At 42.7% G+C, this 19,234-nt stretch overlaps 1 long non-coding RNA gene across 2 annotated transcripts; it reads left to right on the forward strand.

Moving 5' to 3' along the window:
* The first annotated feature begins 421 nt into the window (after window positions 1-421).
* Window positions 422-16,930, forward strand: LOC142830326 (uncharacterized). Of its 2 annotated transcripts, XR_012905498.2 has the most exons (4): window positions 422-589; window positions 772-875; window positions 15,364-15,417; window positions 15,680-16,930. It is a non-coding gene; the product is annotated as an uncharacterized LOC142830326 (long non-coding RNA). The 2 variants fall into 2 exon arrangements; XR_012905497.2 differs by lacking the exon at window positions 15,364-15,417.
* Window positions 16,931-19,234: the final 2,304 nt, after the last annotated feature.

Raw genomic sequence — 19,234 nt, forward strand, 5'->3', positions numbered from 1 at the left:
TGGCAAATTATCTGCCTCCAAAGTGGCTGGTAGAGGAAACAAGACCAGCTTCCTGCTCAGAGACCTTCTAACCAGTAGCCAAGTTCTGCAGTATCCCACTTTGCAGCTATTTTCCTGAACCTTTTCCTACTCTACCTTCCTCAGGAGTTTGTGCTACTACCCTTCTGGATAAATCCATTCTTCAGGGCCTAGAGACTCTCTTCCTGGGTTTCCTTTCCTCCCTCTCTACCACCTAGAAAGCAGCTACAAGCTGTCCCCCTGCAGCTGTCTTTCTGGCATTAAACTAGCCCTCCCTGTTCCTTCTCAGTTGGGCTCTTAATGTCAGTCTGCTCTCCCCCCACCCTCCACACACACATGCATCCTCTCAGGTTAATTAACCCAATTTAACCAGCTCTGACTTGTGTGTGGGTGGACACTCGAATGTGGGGGCTTTCAGAGAACTGTTGCAAGAAAGAGCAGAGATAGGAAGTGGAATCTTCCTTGCCCATACCTAATGCATTTGGGTTCCAAGGAAAAGCTAAGGAATGTAAGGGGTTTTCTTTTCTCCAGCTGATCATGAGGGAAGTCTCCCATGGCACCATTTCACAAGGTATGGGGGGTAGTTTTTCCTAATGTGCTTCTCTGCCCATCTGCTATGATGGATGCTCTGACAATGTTCCTGGAGGAATGGTAGGGTTGTGCTAAATGCCAGCTCCATTTTAAGAGTGATTTATCATTGTTAACAAAAGTGCTTTCCAGACTGGTTTCACATTCTGCTTATTTTTTGGCCAGGATTTGTGTGATGGACTCTTTGGAGGGAAGCGTTTGTGTGGGTTTTTTCAGCCAGTATGAAGGTAAAGCCATCCCCTGCTATACAACTCTGTACTGAAAAAGAGGTAGGGAAAATAACATTGTTATTCATGGTCACATAAATGACCCAGCCTATATTTTGTACCAGATCATCAAAATAATTGCAGTGTCTGTTTCAAGATTTAGGCTATGAAACAGTGCATGATTGTATGTGATCTTAACACAGACAATTATAAGAGACACTTATTCTCCATGCCAGATTCCAGAATGCTTAAATAGTAACTTACAAACAAATATACATGTTACTTCTATTCATGCCTCTTGGTTTGCATTCTATTGGTCTTTGTGGGAAGAGCAGACATGTTATTTCACTAACCCCATGTTTTAGGGACCTAGGTACTGTTGTATCTTAGGTCACTAGCTTTCATTCCTCTGAAGAGCTAAACTGAAATTCTCATGGTAAGGTCACAAGTTAAAATTTTAGTTTGAGTCTCTGGACATTTGTATGCATCAAAAAACAGACAACCCCCTACCACTGGCAATTTCTGTTCAAGAATTTCCAGCACTGGAATAAGAATAGTGTAGATTAAGGCTGCCTGTGGAGCACTGGTGTACACACGCGCGCGCACGCATGCACACATACACGGCACTTACTTTGTATGCTGCTCCACTACTTTTATCAAACCCTGACCTGGAGGAAGACCTGGTAGCTGAAGTTCCATATTCACTTAGTTCTCATCTTCTTAGCTAACGATGTTAACATAATTGCCCATTACAGCCAATTTGGCAGCAGTTTTGTGATATGCATCTTGTCCACTGTGAACTGTACACACACCACCTAACACTAATCAGCTAGCAACAAATTTTAGTATCTACTTACCTGAGTTGGATTCAAACCAGAAACACAGACGTGAAAGTCACTATAAACAATACTGATCCCTTGAGCCAGCAAGTCCTGTCGCTTTCTGATATTGCTGATCACAGCTTTCTTTCGAGTATCAGTATCTTTGCTGTAACCTTGTCATTTTTATATAAAGCAAATAATATGTAGTGTTTTCATAAATCCCATGAAATGTTCAATCAATAATTCTCATTTTCAGATATAAGAGAGAAACAAGTAATCCATTTCTTTATTTGAAAGCCAGAAGCACATAATGTTTATTAATAAAGAATACTGTTTACATAGACTTTACTATTATTGACCATAAAACAGTGTATATGACAAACAAGGGTGACATTACCAACTAATTAACCTGGTTAATGTAATATATAAATCTAGATTCTTTACAAACCTTAAGAGTCCTATTCATTAAGTAGGTACATATGCAGTCTTTATGCTGAAACAGAGGGTTTTGATACTCAACTCAAGGTTAAATTATACTCCTTGAGAGTCACAAAACCCAACAGCTTCATGTTCTAGTTCTTTAATCTTTAAGAAAGGAATCAACTCAAAAATGAAGCAGCCTCTTCACCAGACACAAAACTTTAAATGTATCCAGAAATAAATATCAAGTAACCAAACACTTCAGGAATGTAGCAAAAGAACAGTGGTATTAGCAGTGTTCCTAGCTTCTTCTGCCTCTTGGCTTAGAACACAGTTAACTCTTTGGAGGGGTCCTGCTATATTTGCTGTCCCAGAGCTTCACACCATATAGATGTGATAGACACACTACTATTGATTGTTCAAATGACTTGGGCCAGGTACAATAGTCCTTCCCTTTGCAGCAAAGCACTTAAACACAGTCCCAAGAAGGGCCAGTTATGGGGGGATAGGGAAGAAGGCGGGCCATTTGATGTGGGCCTCGAACTCAATGGGACCTCAAATTTAGACGCTTGTTAATTTTTTGGCCTAGAAAAGAATTTGTTAAATTAAAAAAAATCAAATTATGTTTCACTTTTTTGGGGTGCTTTATTTTGTTTTCTTATCATTTTTTATTTTTATTGTGGCACGGGGCTGCAAAAGCAGGAAGTGGCCTAGGCCTTTCTGGACCTGTGAGGGCACATCTACATGGCAGGGCTAAAGCCGAAATAAGCTATGCAACTTGAGCTATGTCAATTGCGTAACTCAAGTCGAAATAGCTTATTTCATCTTTTGGTGCTATCTATACAGCAGGAAGTCTGCGTTAGAGCATTCTTCCTTCAACTTCCCTTACTCCTCATACAATGAGGGTTACAGGAGTCGGAAGAAGATGTTCTCTAGCTCAACATTATTTCAACATTATGTTGACATAATTGCTTGCTGTGTAGACACAGACTATGTTATTTTGAAATAACAGCAGTTACATAGCTTGACATAGCCAGACATAGGCTGGTCCCAAGTCCCATGGAAGCCAATGGGATTGCAGCGCATGTTTAAATGCTTTGCCGAACAGAGGCCTCCATCACAGAAGGCAGAATTTATTCCATTCGTGCAACTGCATTGGCTCACTTCAAGCATCTGAGTGCAGCTGAGGGTAGGATTTGGACCATCCCATGGCATTACAGCTTTAGTGACATGGAGGTATAAGACAGGTGACTAAAACAATTAGCATTGGACCTGATCTCACAATGCTCAGGCATAATTCTTACCAAGTTTCCACAGAGGCCTATTCTTTTTTAGAGCTTTGAAGGAAAACACATGCAAATGTTTTTTCCAAATCACACTGTCTGGCTCAGATCCTGATTCGAAGCTAACTGAAGCCAACAGGAAACTTCTCATTGGCCAATTAAAGAATGAACAATTAGATCCAGTGTGAGTAGGTTAATCAGAGGTTGTGCGAGCTACTTGTGGCTAGTAAGAAAATTCCCTTTGGCATCAACAGGCTTTGGATCGGGCCCTTACTGCGTCAAATGGGAACTATAGGATTTAGCCCTTTTCAATTTTGTTTTAACTTTCATTTTTTAAAAGTAATGTTTCCTAAACTAAACAAATTGGAGTATGTATAACTTACATAGCTGAGATGCTATAATAACCACTACAGGAATGTGTCACTATTGTAAGAAAACTAGCCAAGATATTATATCACCAAAGGCTCCTGCAGATTGTGGATTTGCTTTGTTTTAATGTCAGAATTTAGACTCGATTCTGATTTTAACAAACCAAACCATAGGATTTGTGTTCAGGAAATTACTGCTTAGAAAACCTTTGTGGTGTGGAGAGGGCTGATAAAGAAAAGTTATTTATTAGTTCCCATAATAGAAGAACTAGAGGACACCAAATGAAATTAATGGGTAGCAGGTTTAAAACTAATAAAAGGAAGTTCTTCTTCACACAGCGTGTTGTCAACCTGTGGAACTCCTTGCCAGAGGAGGTGGTGAAGGCTAGGACTATAATAGAGTTTAAAGAGAAGCTGGATAAATTCATGGAGGTTAGGTCCATAAAAGGCTATTAGCCAGGGGATAAAATGGTGTCCTTGGCCTCTGTTTGTCAGAGGCTGGAGAGGGATGGCAGGAGACAAATAGCTTGATCATTGTCTTCGGTCCACCCTCTCTGGGGCACCTGGTGCTGGCCACTGTTGGTAGACAGGATACTGGGCTAGAAGGACCTTTGGTCTGATCCAGTACGGCCGTTCTTATGTGCTTATGTTCTTATTAGCCATTCAACCAACGGGGCTGTGCCCAATGGATCTGGGCAATTGTGGGGCTCCAGAAAACGGGCACCCTTGAATTGTGATACTGGTGCCCACCAGGAGCACCAGGCAGTGGGGAAAAGGGGCAAGCCCCTAAGCCCCCACCCCATTTCCCTGGCAAGAGTACCAGAGAGTGAGTGGGGAGAAGCCTCCACTTGCTCTGTCCCAGGGTCCAGCATATCCCTAATTTGTCTGCCTTTTGGTGTCTATCCCAAGTAAATTGCAATGCTTAAAATTTCGATTATACATTTTGTTAGTCTTTTAGATAGACACGTTCCTTTCATTTAAAGTTTAATGCTGCCCTCCTCTGAACATAATGGAATACTGCAACCACTTTTCTTGATTATTCAGAATTCCCATTAATCAGACAAAAACTAGAGTTGGAAGAAGAATGGTAAAGTCTCAAGTTTAAGTTGTCACACACAAAATGTCTTATTAATAAAAGCAAATTAAACATTGAAGGAAAGTGAGTAAGAGATGTTGCTTCCACGTTCAAGGCCTTCCGCAGCCTGTCCTTCCCCAACGTACACTATATTCATCTGATGAAGTGTGTTTTACCCAGGAAAGCTCATGATTCTATATATTTTGGTTAGTCTCTACGGTGCCACAGGACCACTTGTTATTGATTTATAGGTTATTTCCGTGTTGATTCTCATTCCGCACTCCCAGCCTTCATTCCCCCCTTGTTAAATTTTCATACAACCCAAAATGTTTGTGTCTTTTCCCATGCTTCCACTCCCATGGGGGAGGAGCTCCCTGTAAACATCTGGAAAGCCACCTCATTGCTGTCCATCAAATTGCTTCTTAAATCTTTGCTGAGATACTTATAAACAAACTTGGCTACAATAAGGCAGCTGGTGAGCTAAGACCATAATATTGCCTCAGTGTTTCCTAGTGCTCTCTTGTCTATCTCTACATATTTGCAGGCTCGCCAACAAGGGAGGGAGAAGGAGAGGGAAAAGAGCAATTGCCCTGGGGCCCAGAGACTCAAAGGGGTCCAGGACTCCCAGCTGCCACTGCTGTAATTGGGGCAGTATTGGCAACTGGAGCTCCTGGGCCCTACAAGCTGGGCAACACTGAGGATTGGCAGGGGCACAGCATGCTTCCTCCTGAGGCCCTGCCCTTTTGGGAGTACGGAGCCAGGCCCCAACCTTGCCCAGGGGCTTGGGCAAGCTGTTGGCACCCCTCCTGTTTGATTTTTTTTAAAATATCATCCTTAGATTGCAAGCTCTTGGGGCAGAGACCATCTTTTTGTTTCTCATTTGTACAGCATGTAGGCTATTATTGTAAGTGGTAAGTAACTACACAAATTGACCAATTGACTTCAGCTGGACTCTGCATGAGAGACACTGCTCTCTAGTAGGAATCATGAATGAACCACATGGCCATGGATATATTTGGACAACTAGCTAATATAAACCATGACAGGATATGGGAGATGACTGAAAGTGTGAGGAGAGAACTGTGGGATGCCTTCCTGGAAGGAAGGAGCTAGCCATATCAATGAAAAAGGCTGAGTCTACATCACAACATTGGAACCAGTTTCTGTTTGGAATTTCAATCATCCCCTAAAGCTTGGCATGTTCAGAACTGGGGTTCAGGTTCAGTTCATTGTAAAAAAAAAAAAAAAAAATCCCCAATTTGAACCCAAGTTTAGGTTGTATCAAGATTTCAAGCCCACCAGCCTCCAAAATTTCAGAATGGTTCAGCTTCAGGGTTCTAATTTCACTCCTTCTTTAGTTGGGGTTTTCTGCTCCATGAATATCATATAATTTTTGGAAGGGAGAGTGAATAGAATGCATTATATTTTCTTTCCAGACTAGAACAGTTCCAGTTCTCATAGGGCTGCATAAACTTACCATTTTGTTTCACCAATTGTTTTCATACCCTCCAAGGCTTGCCTTGAGTTTCATATTCAAACAAACTGATAATCAGGCAAAAAGACTTCTCCCAGTTTGTTAGACGCTGGGCTACATTAGCCCAAGAGCTATTTGTAGACAGCACAAACATTTTCCTTTTAGTCAGCCCAAGTTAAATCAACTTCACGAGCACACAGATTCAGAACACGCCTCAAGGGAAAAAGCTCATGCATGGACGATATACAGGATCAGACCTTTAGAGTATTTAAGAGCAATAGAACTACAGGGAAGTACATTTCACATGAGTTTTGCAGAAAGCAAATGCCCCTCTTACCTAGCAGGGAGTTCCAACAGAGCCTGTTAGGCCAGAGGAGGTAATCAAGAGACCATACTAAGCAATGGTACGTGCTGTTTAAATAAACTCTTCATGTGGCTGACTGAAAACAGGATATTGTTTCAACAAGATGCTCCTGGACAGACGTTGAAGTGGTGTACCGCCTGTCAGAATGATCTCTGAAGTCATTTTGAACAATCAAAAGGTGACCAAGTTTTACCAGACCTCAAAGGGGTATATTTTGTGTATTTTGGTTATGTGTCAAGTTGTGCCTGGATAGCTAGGCATGCAAGGATCCCAAATAGAGTTTCTGTGCATGCAAAGGAATATACCAGCAAAATCTGCAGGGGCAGTTTTAGAGGCAGGGCTGGCACTAGACTGCTTAGCACCATATGATACTGCTTCTCTTAGGAGAGAAAGCCAGGAGGTGGCAGATTGAATCATATTGTGTAACCAGGGAAATGTAATGTGCCCTGAGGAGAAGGAAACCAACTTTGCATTGAACTGTAAAATGAGAGAGATACAGGGGAGAGGTACGAAAGTTAGTGGTCCAAAAATAATTCCAGGAGCCAGAGACTCCAAGATTAGACTGGAACTCCTGAGCACCAATTAAACCTAGCCCTAACACCAACTCCCTCTCTGGAGGGACTGACTCCTGAATACGTTACTCCCGGAGTATCTTCACACAGCCATTTAAGCTACTGAGCTTTGAGTTCACACACAACCTTAACCACAATTAATTAACAAATGACAATTTTTGATGACCAATTTTTATGCTGATTTTTTTTGGGGGGGGAGAGAGGGGGAACGCAACAAAATGTGCTTGAACATTTTTGACAAGGGTTAGTACATCTAATAGAAAATAATGTTCACCTGTAGAGGGCCAGAATGGTTAACTTGGTCAAGACTTGCTTACAGGGATTTTATGAGCCTGTAGTTCCCAAATGAACCAATATTCTGATTATGATCTGGACATCCCTTTAAGACTGAGCAAACTGTAATATACCCACTGTGTTAGATTTCCTCCTGTCTTTGTTTAGTACAGGAATGTGAGCAGGATCTCTGTGGAAATAATTATTCATACTCTAACAGCTGCCACGGATATATTTAGAACACAAATAGAAGTTATTAAAGCCCCCGTGATATGTTGGCTCTGGTGGGGTGGTTAAATAATTCACCATCAGATTAAAGAGCTGATTTGGCAGCCTCTAGCACAAAGGGGAATTGCTGAAATATTGCCACTGTGATTTTTCTCTTACATTAGGATTAATTATAAAAGTCCCAAACAAGCTGCCTTTGGAGACAAAGAAAGTTTTATTTGATCCCCAAATCAAGCAGAGATATTCAAAGCCACTTATGGGATTTGGGCACCCAAATCCCACTAAAATTAACTGGATCTCGGGCAACCAATACCAGCCTTGAATGTCAACATTGATCTTTTTCTGCTCTCCTACATCTTTAACAGAAGACAAAACAAATAATGAGATGCTCTAACTTAAGCCTGTTTTCTTTGTAAAAAGAAGCTATGCCACAACATCATGTGCAAACTTACAGATCAATCCATATAAACTATCTAACAGGTCTACCTAAGTAACTTCCAGTGAGAAACAGCCTATAAGAGAGAGAAAGATCCAATGAGGAGCTTTAATAAATTAATACAAGTGCCATAGGCCAGCTCTCAGGTGGTTTTTATTATATCACTCTGTGTGGTCCCACATTTAGCTCCATAGCCATGTCGGCAGAGAAACCACAATCAACCTCATTTAGCTCTGATATTAGCCAGCAGAACAAACTTACCTTGCAAATGTCTGCTCCATCTTTTTTGCCCTTTCAGGGCATTTCAACAAATAGGATCTTAAATAACATTTCAGGACTGAGATGTTAACCATTTGCATATGGACAATCCTGGTGCTAGCATAAAAAAGACTGTTCCTTCCTTTTTTCTTATTCTCAGTGTGTAATAGCAACCCCAAAAAGCAATTGTACATTGTTTGGTTTAATGCCTGTTAGCAGTGCGGTGGGTATCAAGCATTACATCAATTCGTACTGTATTAATTTACATCCTGGAGGAAGCAGATAAGGTCTCATCTTAACTTGATTTTTAATTAGAAAAAAATATAGAACAAAATTAGAAGCGATGGTTTAATTATAGAATAATGAACCACAGCAGCAAGTGTTCTGGCCTGTTCCTTTGCTCTACTCAGGGACTGTTTCTCTGTGGTGATGCAGAGGACACACATGTAGAAAAAGCTCTAGAACAATGACCCTTACTTTTCATGCAATGTCTACTAATAATAGCATTTAGTACTCACAGTCAGTCTTACAAGTCTTTAGTGTTTTTCTTGAAGTGCCAACCCCCGGAGCTATGTGACTATGTGAGATTCTCTGGTTTCATTTAACAAAAAGATTCTAGCCATCCTGATTGCCGAGGAAAGATTGAAAACGTCAAGTTAAGATAAAAAAAAGAAGTCAAATAAAATTAACCCAACATTTAATTTAAAAAATCTCATGGGGGTTGGAGCTTGGCTCATGATAGTTGAAAGTATAGGGCTGGCAATACGGCACCACCATAATGCTTTTTTCATATTCCATGTGTTTTACAACTGCTATTAATTAATTTCCACAATACCCCTCTGAGGAGGATTAGCTCTATTTATGATAAGGAAAACTGAGGCAGAAAAATTAAAGGTTTGCCTTACCACTTGGAGTTAAATTTTAGCTGAAAATGTTTTTCAAAATGTTCGTTTCTTATTCTTCATTTTTAGTTTTTGAAAATCAATTTGCTTTTTATAAGTTTGAAGCGGATTTTTTAATCAAAAATTCCCATTGTGATTAAGCTAATCCACAATATTCAATTAAAATATTGATTTTGAAAATGGAGAACAGTAAATCAAAATGAACAAATGGTTAATACAGTAACATAAAAAACATTTTAAAACCCAAGAGAGTAATTCAAAAATATACAATTCAATGATCTGTTTTTTGCTTGCTTGTTTTTTCAATGAGGTCTAATAAATAGAGTGGGTAAAAGGAGCCCTGAAATGGAGCTACTCATGGGACTGAGCCATCTAGCTGCTGTCCAGACCTGGAATCTCAAGAGGTGTGCTGCTTACCGGGAGCTCACATTCAGGATGTCACTGAGAGGCTTACCAAACTGATCAAATCTTCGGATCGCTACCCCTTCCTGCTTCTCCACGTGAGAACTAACGATACGGCCAAGAATGACCTTGAGCAGGTTACTGTGGATTATGTAGCGCTGGGAAGAAGGATCCAAGAACTCGGAGCACAAGTGGTGTTCTTGTTCATCCTCCCTGTTGAAGGGAAAGGACTGGGCAGGGATTGTCGAATTGAGGACGTAAACGCATGGTTGCGCAGGTGGTGTCGCAGAGAGGGCTTTGGTTTCTTCGACCATGGGACTCTGTTCCGGGCACAAGGATTGTTAGGAAGAGATGGGATCCTCCTAACGAAGAGAGGAAGGAGCATCTTCGCGGGCAGGCTTGCAAACCTAGTGAGGAGGGCTTTAAACTAGGTTAGTCGGGGACGGTGACCAAAACTCTGAGGGGAATGGGAAAGTCGGATACCAGGAAGAAATGCAGAGAGGAATGAGCAAGAAAGGAGGACCCCTGATTAAAATGGAGAAGATAGGGCGATCAACTGGTTATCTGAGGTGTTTGTACACTAATGCGAGAAGCCTGGGAAACAAACAGGAAGAACTGGAGGCCCTGGCCCAGTCCAAGAAATATGATTTAATTGGGATAACAGAGACTTGGTGGGATGACTCGCATGACTGGAGCGCTGTCATGGAAGGGTATAGACTGTTCAGGAAGAACAGGCAGGGGAGAAAAGGAGCAGGAGTTGCACTATATGTAAGAGAGCACTGTGATTGCTCTGAACTCCAGTATAAAGAGGGAGAAAAACCTGTTGAGAGCCTATGGGTTAAGTTTAAAGGAGCAAACTACAGCAGTGATGTTGTGGTTGGTGTCTGCTACAGGCCACCGAATCAGGTGGATGAGGTAAATGAGGCTTTTCTTTGGACAACTGAGAGAAGCTTCCGGACCGCAAGCCCTGGTTCTCGTGGGGGACTTTAATCACCCTGACATCTGTTGGGAAACCAATACGGCAGTACACAGGCAATCCAGGAAGTTTTTGGAGAATATTGGGGATAACTTCTTGGCACAAGTGCTGAAGGATCCGACCAGGGGCCGTGCACAGCTTGACCTTCTGCTCACAATCAGGGAGGAACTAATAGGGAAGTAGAGGTGGGTGACAACCTGGGAAGCAGTGATCATGAGACGGTAGATTTCAGGATCCTGACCAAAAGAAGAAAAGAGAGTAGTAAAATACACACCTTGGACTTCAAAAAAGCAGATTTGTCTCCCTGAGAGACCTGATGGACAGAATCCCCTGGGATGTTAACATGAAGGGGAAAGGAGTCCAGGACAGCTGGCAGTATTTTAAAGAAGCCTTATTGGAGACACAGAAAGAAACCATCCCGAAGCGTAGCAAGAGAGGCAAACATGGTAGGAGACCGGATTGGCTTACAGGGGAAATCCTTGGTGAACTTAAGCACAAAAAGGAAGCTTACAAAGAGTGGAAACTTGGACAAATGACCAGGGAGGAGTTTAAAGGTATAGCTCGAGAATGTCGGGGGGTTATCAGGAAGGCGAAAGTGCAAATGGAATTGCGACTGGCTAAGGATGTGAAGGATAACGAGAGAGGTTTCTTCAGGCATGTTAACAAGAAGAAGGTGATCAGAGAGGGTGTGCGGCCCCTACTGGATGAAGGAGGTAACCTAGTGACAGATGATGTGGGGAAAGCTGAAGTACTCAATGCTTTCTTTGCCTCTATTCACGGACAAGGTGGGCTCCCGGACTAATGCGCTAAGTGACGCAAGATGGGATGGAGATGGACAGCCCGTGGTGGGTAAAGAACAGGTTAGGAACTATTTAGAAAAGCTAAACGTACACAAATCCATGGGTCTGGACTTAATGCACCCGAGGGTACTGAGGGAGTTGGCAAATGTCATTGAGGAGCCTTTAGCCATTATCTTTGAAAAGTCGTGGAGATTGGGAGAAATCCCGGATGATTGGAAAAAGGCAAGTGTAGTGGCCATCTTCAAAAAAGGGAAGAAGGACGATCCAGGGAACTATCCAAGGCCGGTCAGTCTTACCTTGGTTCCTGGAAAAATCATGGAAGGGATCCTTAAGGAATCCATTTTGAGGCACTTGGAAGAGAGGAAAGTGATCAGGAATAGTCAGCATGGATTCACAAAGGGCAAGTCATGCCTGACCAATCTGATTAGCTTCTATGATGAGGTAACTGGCTCGGTGGACATGGGGAAGTCAGTGGATGTGATAGACCTTGACTTTAGCAAGGCTTTTGATACGGTCTCCCACAATATTCTTGCCAGCAAGTTAAGGGAATGTGGATTGGATAAATGGACGGTAAGATGGATAGAAAGATGGATAAAAGGCCCAGCGGGTAGTGATCAACGGCTCGATGTCAGGATGGCGGTCGGTTTCTAGCGGAGTGCCCCAAGGTTTGGTTATTAATGACCTGGATGAGAGGATGGATTGCACCCTCAGCAAGTCTGCAGATGACACTAAGCTAGGGGAGAGGTAGATACGCTTGAGGGCAGAGATAGGGTCCAGAATGACTTAGACAAATTGGAGGATTGGGCCACAAGAAATCTGATGAGGTTCAACAAGGACAAGTGCAGAGTCCTGCACTTGGGACAGAAGAATCCCAAGCATTGTTACAAGCTGGGGACCAACCAGTTAAGTAGTAGTTCTGCAGAAAAGAACCTGGGGGTTACAGTGGATGAGAAGCTGGATATGAGTCAACAGTGTGCCCTTGTAGCCAAGAAGGCTAATGGTATATTAGGTTGCATTAAGAGGAGCATTGCCAGCAGATCCAGAGATGTCATTATTCCCCTTTATTTGGCTCTGGTGAGGCCACATCTGGAGTATTGTGTCCAGTTCTGGGCCCTGCACTACAAAAAGGATGTGGACTCATTGGAGAGGGTCTAGCGGAGGGCAACCAAAATGATTAGCAGGCTGGAGCATATGACTTATGAGGAGAGGCTGAGGGAGTTGGGTCTGTTTAGTCTTCAGAAGAGAAGAGTGAGGGGGTATTTGATAACAGCTTTCAACTTCCTGAAGGGAGGTTCCAAAGAGGATGGAGAAAGGCTGTTCACAGTAGTGATGGATGGCAGAACAAGGAGCAATGGTCTCAAGTTGTGGTGGGAGAGGTCCAGGTTGGATATTAGGAAAACCTATTTCACTAGGAGAGTGGTGAAGCACTGGGATGGGTTACGTAGGGAGGTGGTGGAATATCCATCCCTAGAGGGCCACGTCTACACTGGCATGATTTTCCAAAAATGCTTTTAACGGAAAAGTTTTCCGTTAAAAGCATTTTCGGAAAAGCACGTCTAGTTTGTCAGGATGCTTTACTTTCAAGTAGGAATAAGAGATCCTCCGGAAAAGGGCTTTATTCTGGAGGATCGCGCCAGTCTAGACGCTTTTTTCCGGCTTTTCCCCAAGCCGGAAAAAAAGCGGCGGCCATGTTTATTTAAATCCGCAGGGGATATTTAAATCCCCCGCGGATTTCCCTATTCTGACTTGCCTGCTTTGCATGCCTCTTCCGGAGAAGGGGCCAGTCTAGACATAGCCCTAGGGATTACTTTGGCCAAGAGCACACTAATGAGTTAGAAGAAGAGCCACAAAAGAAACCTAGGGGATGAAAACCTGCCCCCCTTGCAATCAAAGGCAATCTTGCCATCAACCTCAGAAGAGACAGGATTTCATTACAGGTTGCCCAGTCACCAACCCTGTGTATTAAACTCATGACTATCCATCCTTCCTGTGTCATGTGCTGCTACATGGGAAAATTTACAGTCCAAACAAATTACTTCTTTTATTCCTCCCTTTTTTTTTATCTAGCTTTACACAGTAGCTAAATAGGAAGCCTTCAGGAAACCATCGCCTCTGACAGTATCTGCCAGTTCTTTTCTGCCTTCTTGTAGGACAGCTGACTGGCACTGGGAATCAATGGGAAGGTTGCCACTTCCTTTCATGGCAGCAGAACTGGGTCCTAAAATAGTGGTGGGCAGCCTGCAATCTGATGGCCTCTCGTGGCCCATCGGGGGTCTGTGTGTGGCCTATGAGACATTGTTTACCGTTGTCTACATGTAGTTTGACAGATTCTGCTGGTTTTCGTCTGGCTACTTTTTTTCCCTACGGCCCTAAAGCAAGGGCATGTGAAGTGAGGTGCGTGTTGACTGTACCCAGCGTTGGGCGAGCCGTGTGCTCCCTCTGTCTCCAATCAAAGTGCTGCTACAGTTCAATCACACGCCACAAATTCTAAGTACACAAGCACAGTTAGCAAAACTACCTTATCCCAGGAGACTGTCTTGGTTACAACAGTCTTGCGGCTCCCGGAGATGAAGGAGGCCGCTCACGCAGCCCACTCGCTAACCAGCGTTGCCTCTCACTCTTCTAAACATTTCACTGATCTCCTTCCTTGCCTGCTATGGAAGCAGTGCTAGTAGTGGGGGGTGTCAGAGACAAGTGCAGCCTCCTACACTCACTCCTACATTTTTAAAAAGTGACTCTTGTTAAAAGCAAAATGCAGGACAATGTAGCACTTTAAAGACTAACAAGATGGTTTATTAGGTGAGGAGCTTTCGTGGGCCAGACCCACTTCCTCAGATCAAATAGTGGAAGAAAGTAGTCACAACCATATATACCAAAGGATACAATTAAAAAAAGTGAACACATATGAAAAGGACAAATCACATTTCAGAACAGGAGGGGGATGCGGGGGGGGGGGGAAGGAAGGAAGGTAAGTGTCTGTGAATTGATGATATTAGAGGTGGGGAGAGTGGGATGTTTGTGAGTTAATGGTGTTAGAGGTGATAATTGGGGAAGCTATCTTGGTAATGGGTAAGATAGTTTGAGTGTTTGTTCATTCCTTCCCGGAGAGTGTCGAATTTTAACATGAATGACAGTTCAGAGGATTCCCTTTCAAGTGCAGATGTAAAAGGTCTTTGTAGCAGAATGCAGGTGGTTAAGTCATTGAGAGAGTGTCCTTTCAGGTTAAAACGGCAAGAAACTGTTTTCTCTTTGTGATCTTGTCTGATATCTGTTTTGTGGGCATTAATCCTTTGGGTTTCTCTAAGAGTTAACGCTTAGAACTGTTCACTACTTAATACTGCAGTTTTTCCTGAAATGTAACCTTAGACTAATTTTAAATGCTTATGAGTGAGTTTCCTGCAATAAATCACTCCAGGGTGTGTATTAGGTTCCATCATGACACATCTTGCCAGTTAGCAGCACTCCAATCACTAAGATCCATTATTAGATAGATTATAACACCCAGCCCATCATCAGGCCTGGAGTCACCAACTCATTAGTTTTACACCTTCAAGGGCTGATAAACAGCTTTGATTCATGTGACCACCATGCTGATTCATCAAACAGTGAAATTCTCTTGCCTGCGGGGATGTGTGTAAAATATCCACTGAAACCATTACTCCTGTAGTTTTTAACAATTGAATTGCACTAAATAACTGCAAATATTTTCCAATTAGTTCAGGCCTCACTCACAAAAAGATTACAGTCCAGCTCTGAAGTCACAGTTGGGCTGCACTTTAAAAAATAGCAGGAAACTCCTGGTAAGAACCTCTTACTCTGGGCACACAAGTAGCTGCTGATAGCTTCTAAAAAGCCAGGTATTCTTAGCACTTCATTGACAACATTGCTCTACCTCGCAGGCAGAAGTACCTGGATTTTGCCATCGCTCCACTTTCACCGTGAATCAGACAGACGTACGTAACAATTTTACCTAGGCTACCCTAAGATAGGAACATCTGACACATACACTCCTCAGGGAAGGGAGCAGAGCAGAAGCAGGAGGAGGTGGCATGGTTATGTGGCCTGCAATGTGCAGGGAGTCAGACTAGATGATCATGATGTCCCCTTTGATCTTAAAGTCTATGACTCCCTCAAACCTGCAGCAGCCCCAAGCTGTGCTAAGGCTCTGCACTAATTTTAGCTCCATCTGCAGCACAATTTTTCTTCCTCCCCTAGGCCTCCCTCTTCAGAGGGACCAATCCGGAGAGCCATGAAGCATCCACGGTGGTGATAATTCAGGCAGAGGAAGGATGGAAGAGGAGTGCTGAACTGGCAACCCTCCAAATAATGCCCCTGGGCCTACATCCTCCTTCTTTTCATCCTTTCATTGCTAGGAGAAGTCAGTGTTGGGGGGCCAACATTTGCAATCATTGTGGGATGTGTTTTTAACATGAATGGAAGTACAAAAGAAAAAAGAATACTTCCCATAACTCAAATCCTTGAGGAAAAGTTCCTGCCTGTGACCAACAAATCTAGTTGTCTCCATGATTCCAATCTTGGATCTCCACTCTCAGCCTGGACCAAGCTTCCCACTCTTTTCAGTAAGCATTTTAGAGGAATACACTGGACCGTGGGATGAAGTTGTCTTATAATGGCAGCCGAAAGTTCCAGGCAAGCTGGGTCCCATTTCCCATGGCATTCTATAATGACATCACCTCTATTTATGGATCCTAAAATCTATAGCCCTCGCCACTAGCCCTTTGGTCACAGCATTGCACTGAGAGATCATTTTCAGCTGATTGCCCACCATGACCCCCAAATCTTTTTTGGAGTCATGGCTTCCCAGGACAGAGACCTGTCAGTGGGGCCTGCATGCTTTGTTCCTAGATACATACATTTAGCCATATTAAAATGCACATTGTGTGCATATCCCCATTTTAGCAGGTAGTCCAGATCACTCTGTAGGAATGGTCTGTCCTCTTCCTTATTTACCACTGCCCCAATTTTTGGGTCATCTGCAAACTTTATCCGTGATGAATCTGTTTTCTTCCAGATCTTTAATAAAAATGTTAATGAGCCTAGGTCCAAGGACTGTGTGGGACCCCACAAGAAATACACCTGTTAGATGAGGATTCCCCTACAATAACATTCTGAGCTCTATGAGGCTTGTTTTAATTCATTTAATGTTAATTTTATATTGCGCCAAATTTTTAATCAGAATATCCTATGGTAGCAAGACAAATGCCTGCAAAAGTCTGTTTCACCAACACTATTACATTTATCAGTCAACTTTCGCTAATTTAACAGGATTTATTTTCCATGTTCACTGGTATTAATTAGATTACTCTTCTTTAATTCTTTGTTAATAACATCTTTGTTATCTTGCCCAGCATTGACATAAGGGTGATTGGCCTATAATTATCTATATCATCATGTTTACTCTTTTTAAATATTGGCCCAACATTTGATTTCTTCCAGTGTACTGGAACTTTGCCAGCATTCCAAGACTTATTCAATATCAACATTAATAGTTCAGCACGCATCTTGGCCAGCTCTTTTAAAACTCTTTGGTGCAAGTTATCTGGATCTGTTAATTTAAAAAATTCTAACTTTAATACCTGCTGTTTATAGTCCTCCTGACGTACTAAGCTCCTGGGTAGAACACTGAATTGGTGCCTTGCTTCAGTAAATTACATAAGCACGTTTTTATAAAAAGAGGAATAGTCCCATTGACTTCAGTGTCACACGCTGTTCACACACTAACCATAGGCATCAGGTTAAGTACCTTCCTGAGCCAGGGCCTAGAAGTCAGGAGACCTGAGATTTTCACCCAGCTTTCCCACGGATTTCCAATGTGAAATTGAGCAAGTCACTTAACTTTTCTGTGCCTCACTTTCTCATGTGCCGTGGCAATACTAGTCTCCCAGGAAATCTTCATGTCTCATAGACTCACAGACTTTAAGGTCAGAAGGGACCATTATGATCATCTAGTCTGACCCCCTGCACAGTGCAGGCCACAAAATCTCACCCACCCCTCCTAGAATAATCCTCTCACCTATAACTCAGATATTGAAGCCTTCAAATGCTTTGAAGACCCCAAGATGCAGAGAATCCTCTAGCTGTGATCTGTACCCCATGCTACAGAGGAAGGCGAAAAACCTCCAGGACCTCTGCCAATCTAGCCTGGAGGAAAATTCCTTCCTGACCCCAAATATGGCGATCAGCTAAACCCTGCGCAAGTGGGCAAGACTCATCAGCCAGACACCCAGAAAGTTCTCTCTAGTACTTTAATGTGAAAGGCATTCTCAGAATTAAATTGTATAGATAATTAGAAAATACATATGTTCAAATTAAGTATGTGGGGGAAAAAACCTGGCATTCAATCCCTCCAGGAAGGACTACAGAAATAATAAAATCAGCTGTCATATGTAAAAAACTATAAAGAATTTGGAAAATGTTGGCCTAAACTAAACCAAATTAAAGTTTTGGATGGATTTGAGAACCTAAATAATTAACTAAGAAGTGCCCAAATCACAGAGTGAGTTAGCCCAGTGGGGGCCCTGAACAGAACTATTCCTCCATCTCCCCACCTAATAAAAAGTGAATAGGGGTCCTCTTGAGCTGCTCAGGCCTTAAGCAATGGCTTAGTCTGCTTATGCTGGCTCTGACCCAAAGCGAAGAGAAGCCATGAACACAAAACAGGAATTGATTTTAACACCATTATACATGAGCCAAATGGAGCACAGACTAAAGATTGGGTTTGCAATGCAAAGTTCAAGCTCAAATCCAAACTTGCTCAAAGCCTGGGAATGTTTGGATTCAGGGTTGCATTTGGGCCCGTTTTAAAGGTAGAAGAAAGACACAGTAATTGGACCCAAGTCAGGACATGAATTTCCTCATGGTTTGAAATATTCTGAGCTGGCATTTTAGGCCAAGTCTTTCTTCTTTGGGACCCATACAAATATAGTGGCCAATCCACTAAGAACTCATGACCTTAGTTTGGTCATACAACTAGTCTCCCAAAATATTCCAGGCAAAACAAAGGAGATAATTTACTTTGATCGCCTAGAAAGTGAAAGCCTTTTTATGAAGTATAATGTAAGTGTCTTAAGGCAAAATTAGACTCGCTCTCACCAATGAACATGCCAAGCTGCTGGATTCAAGATTTAAAGAGTTTATTAATCCAGTAGATAGTCCAGCAGTTCACAGGTTTTAAATGCAGATAGTTATGCACGCTACCCGAGGAAGGTGCATATCAATTATGTTCGTTTATGTTCACGGAAGAATAATTTTCTCCGGTGCAAGAATCCTATGGCTTGTGTTATGCCAGAGGTCAGGCTAAATAGTGATGTCTCTGCTGGCCTGGAAATCTGAATCCAAACCTACTGATGGGGAGTAACCGATGGGTTCCTAAGTAAAGGGGAACCAGAGTATTTAGAATTAAGGCTACAATTCAGTAAAGGGTATTTTTATTAAAAGTCATGGACCAGTCATGGGTTGTGAATTTTTGTTCATTGCCCATGACTTTTACTAAAAATGCTTCTAAATCTTGGGGGGCTGCAGCCAGAAGCACCAGCTGCTAGGAGATGCCAAGCATCGGCTGCTCTGGCCATCCCTGAGCACGCTGATCAATCTGTCCCCAGGGCCAGCTGCTGCTGAGGTGCTGCCTGATGCAGCTGGCCCTGCGGCTGTCTCAGCAGCCATAGCTGCTGGCCTCAGAGCCAGCTGACTGGGCAGCCCTGTGGTCAGCCTATACTGGCCACTGCAGATGTCACAGAAAGTCCTGGGATA

Source organism: Pelodiscus sinensis, chromosome 7, assembly GCF_052426305.1.
Source record: "Pelodiscus sinensis isolate ZL-2025 chromosome 7, ASM5242630v1, whole genome shotgun sequence".
Taxonomy (NCBI): domain Eukaryota; kingdom Metazoa; phylum Chordata; order Testudines; family Trionychidae; genus Pelodiscus; species Pelodiscus sinensis.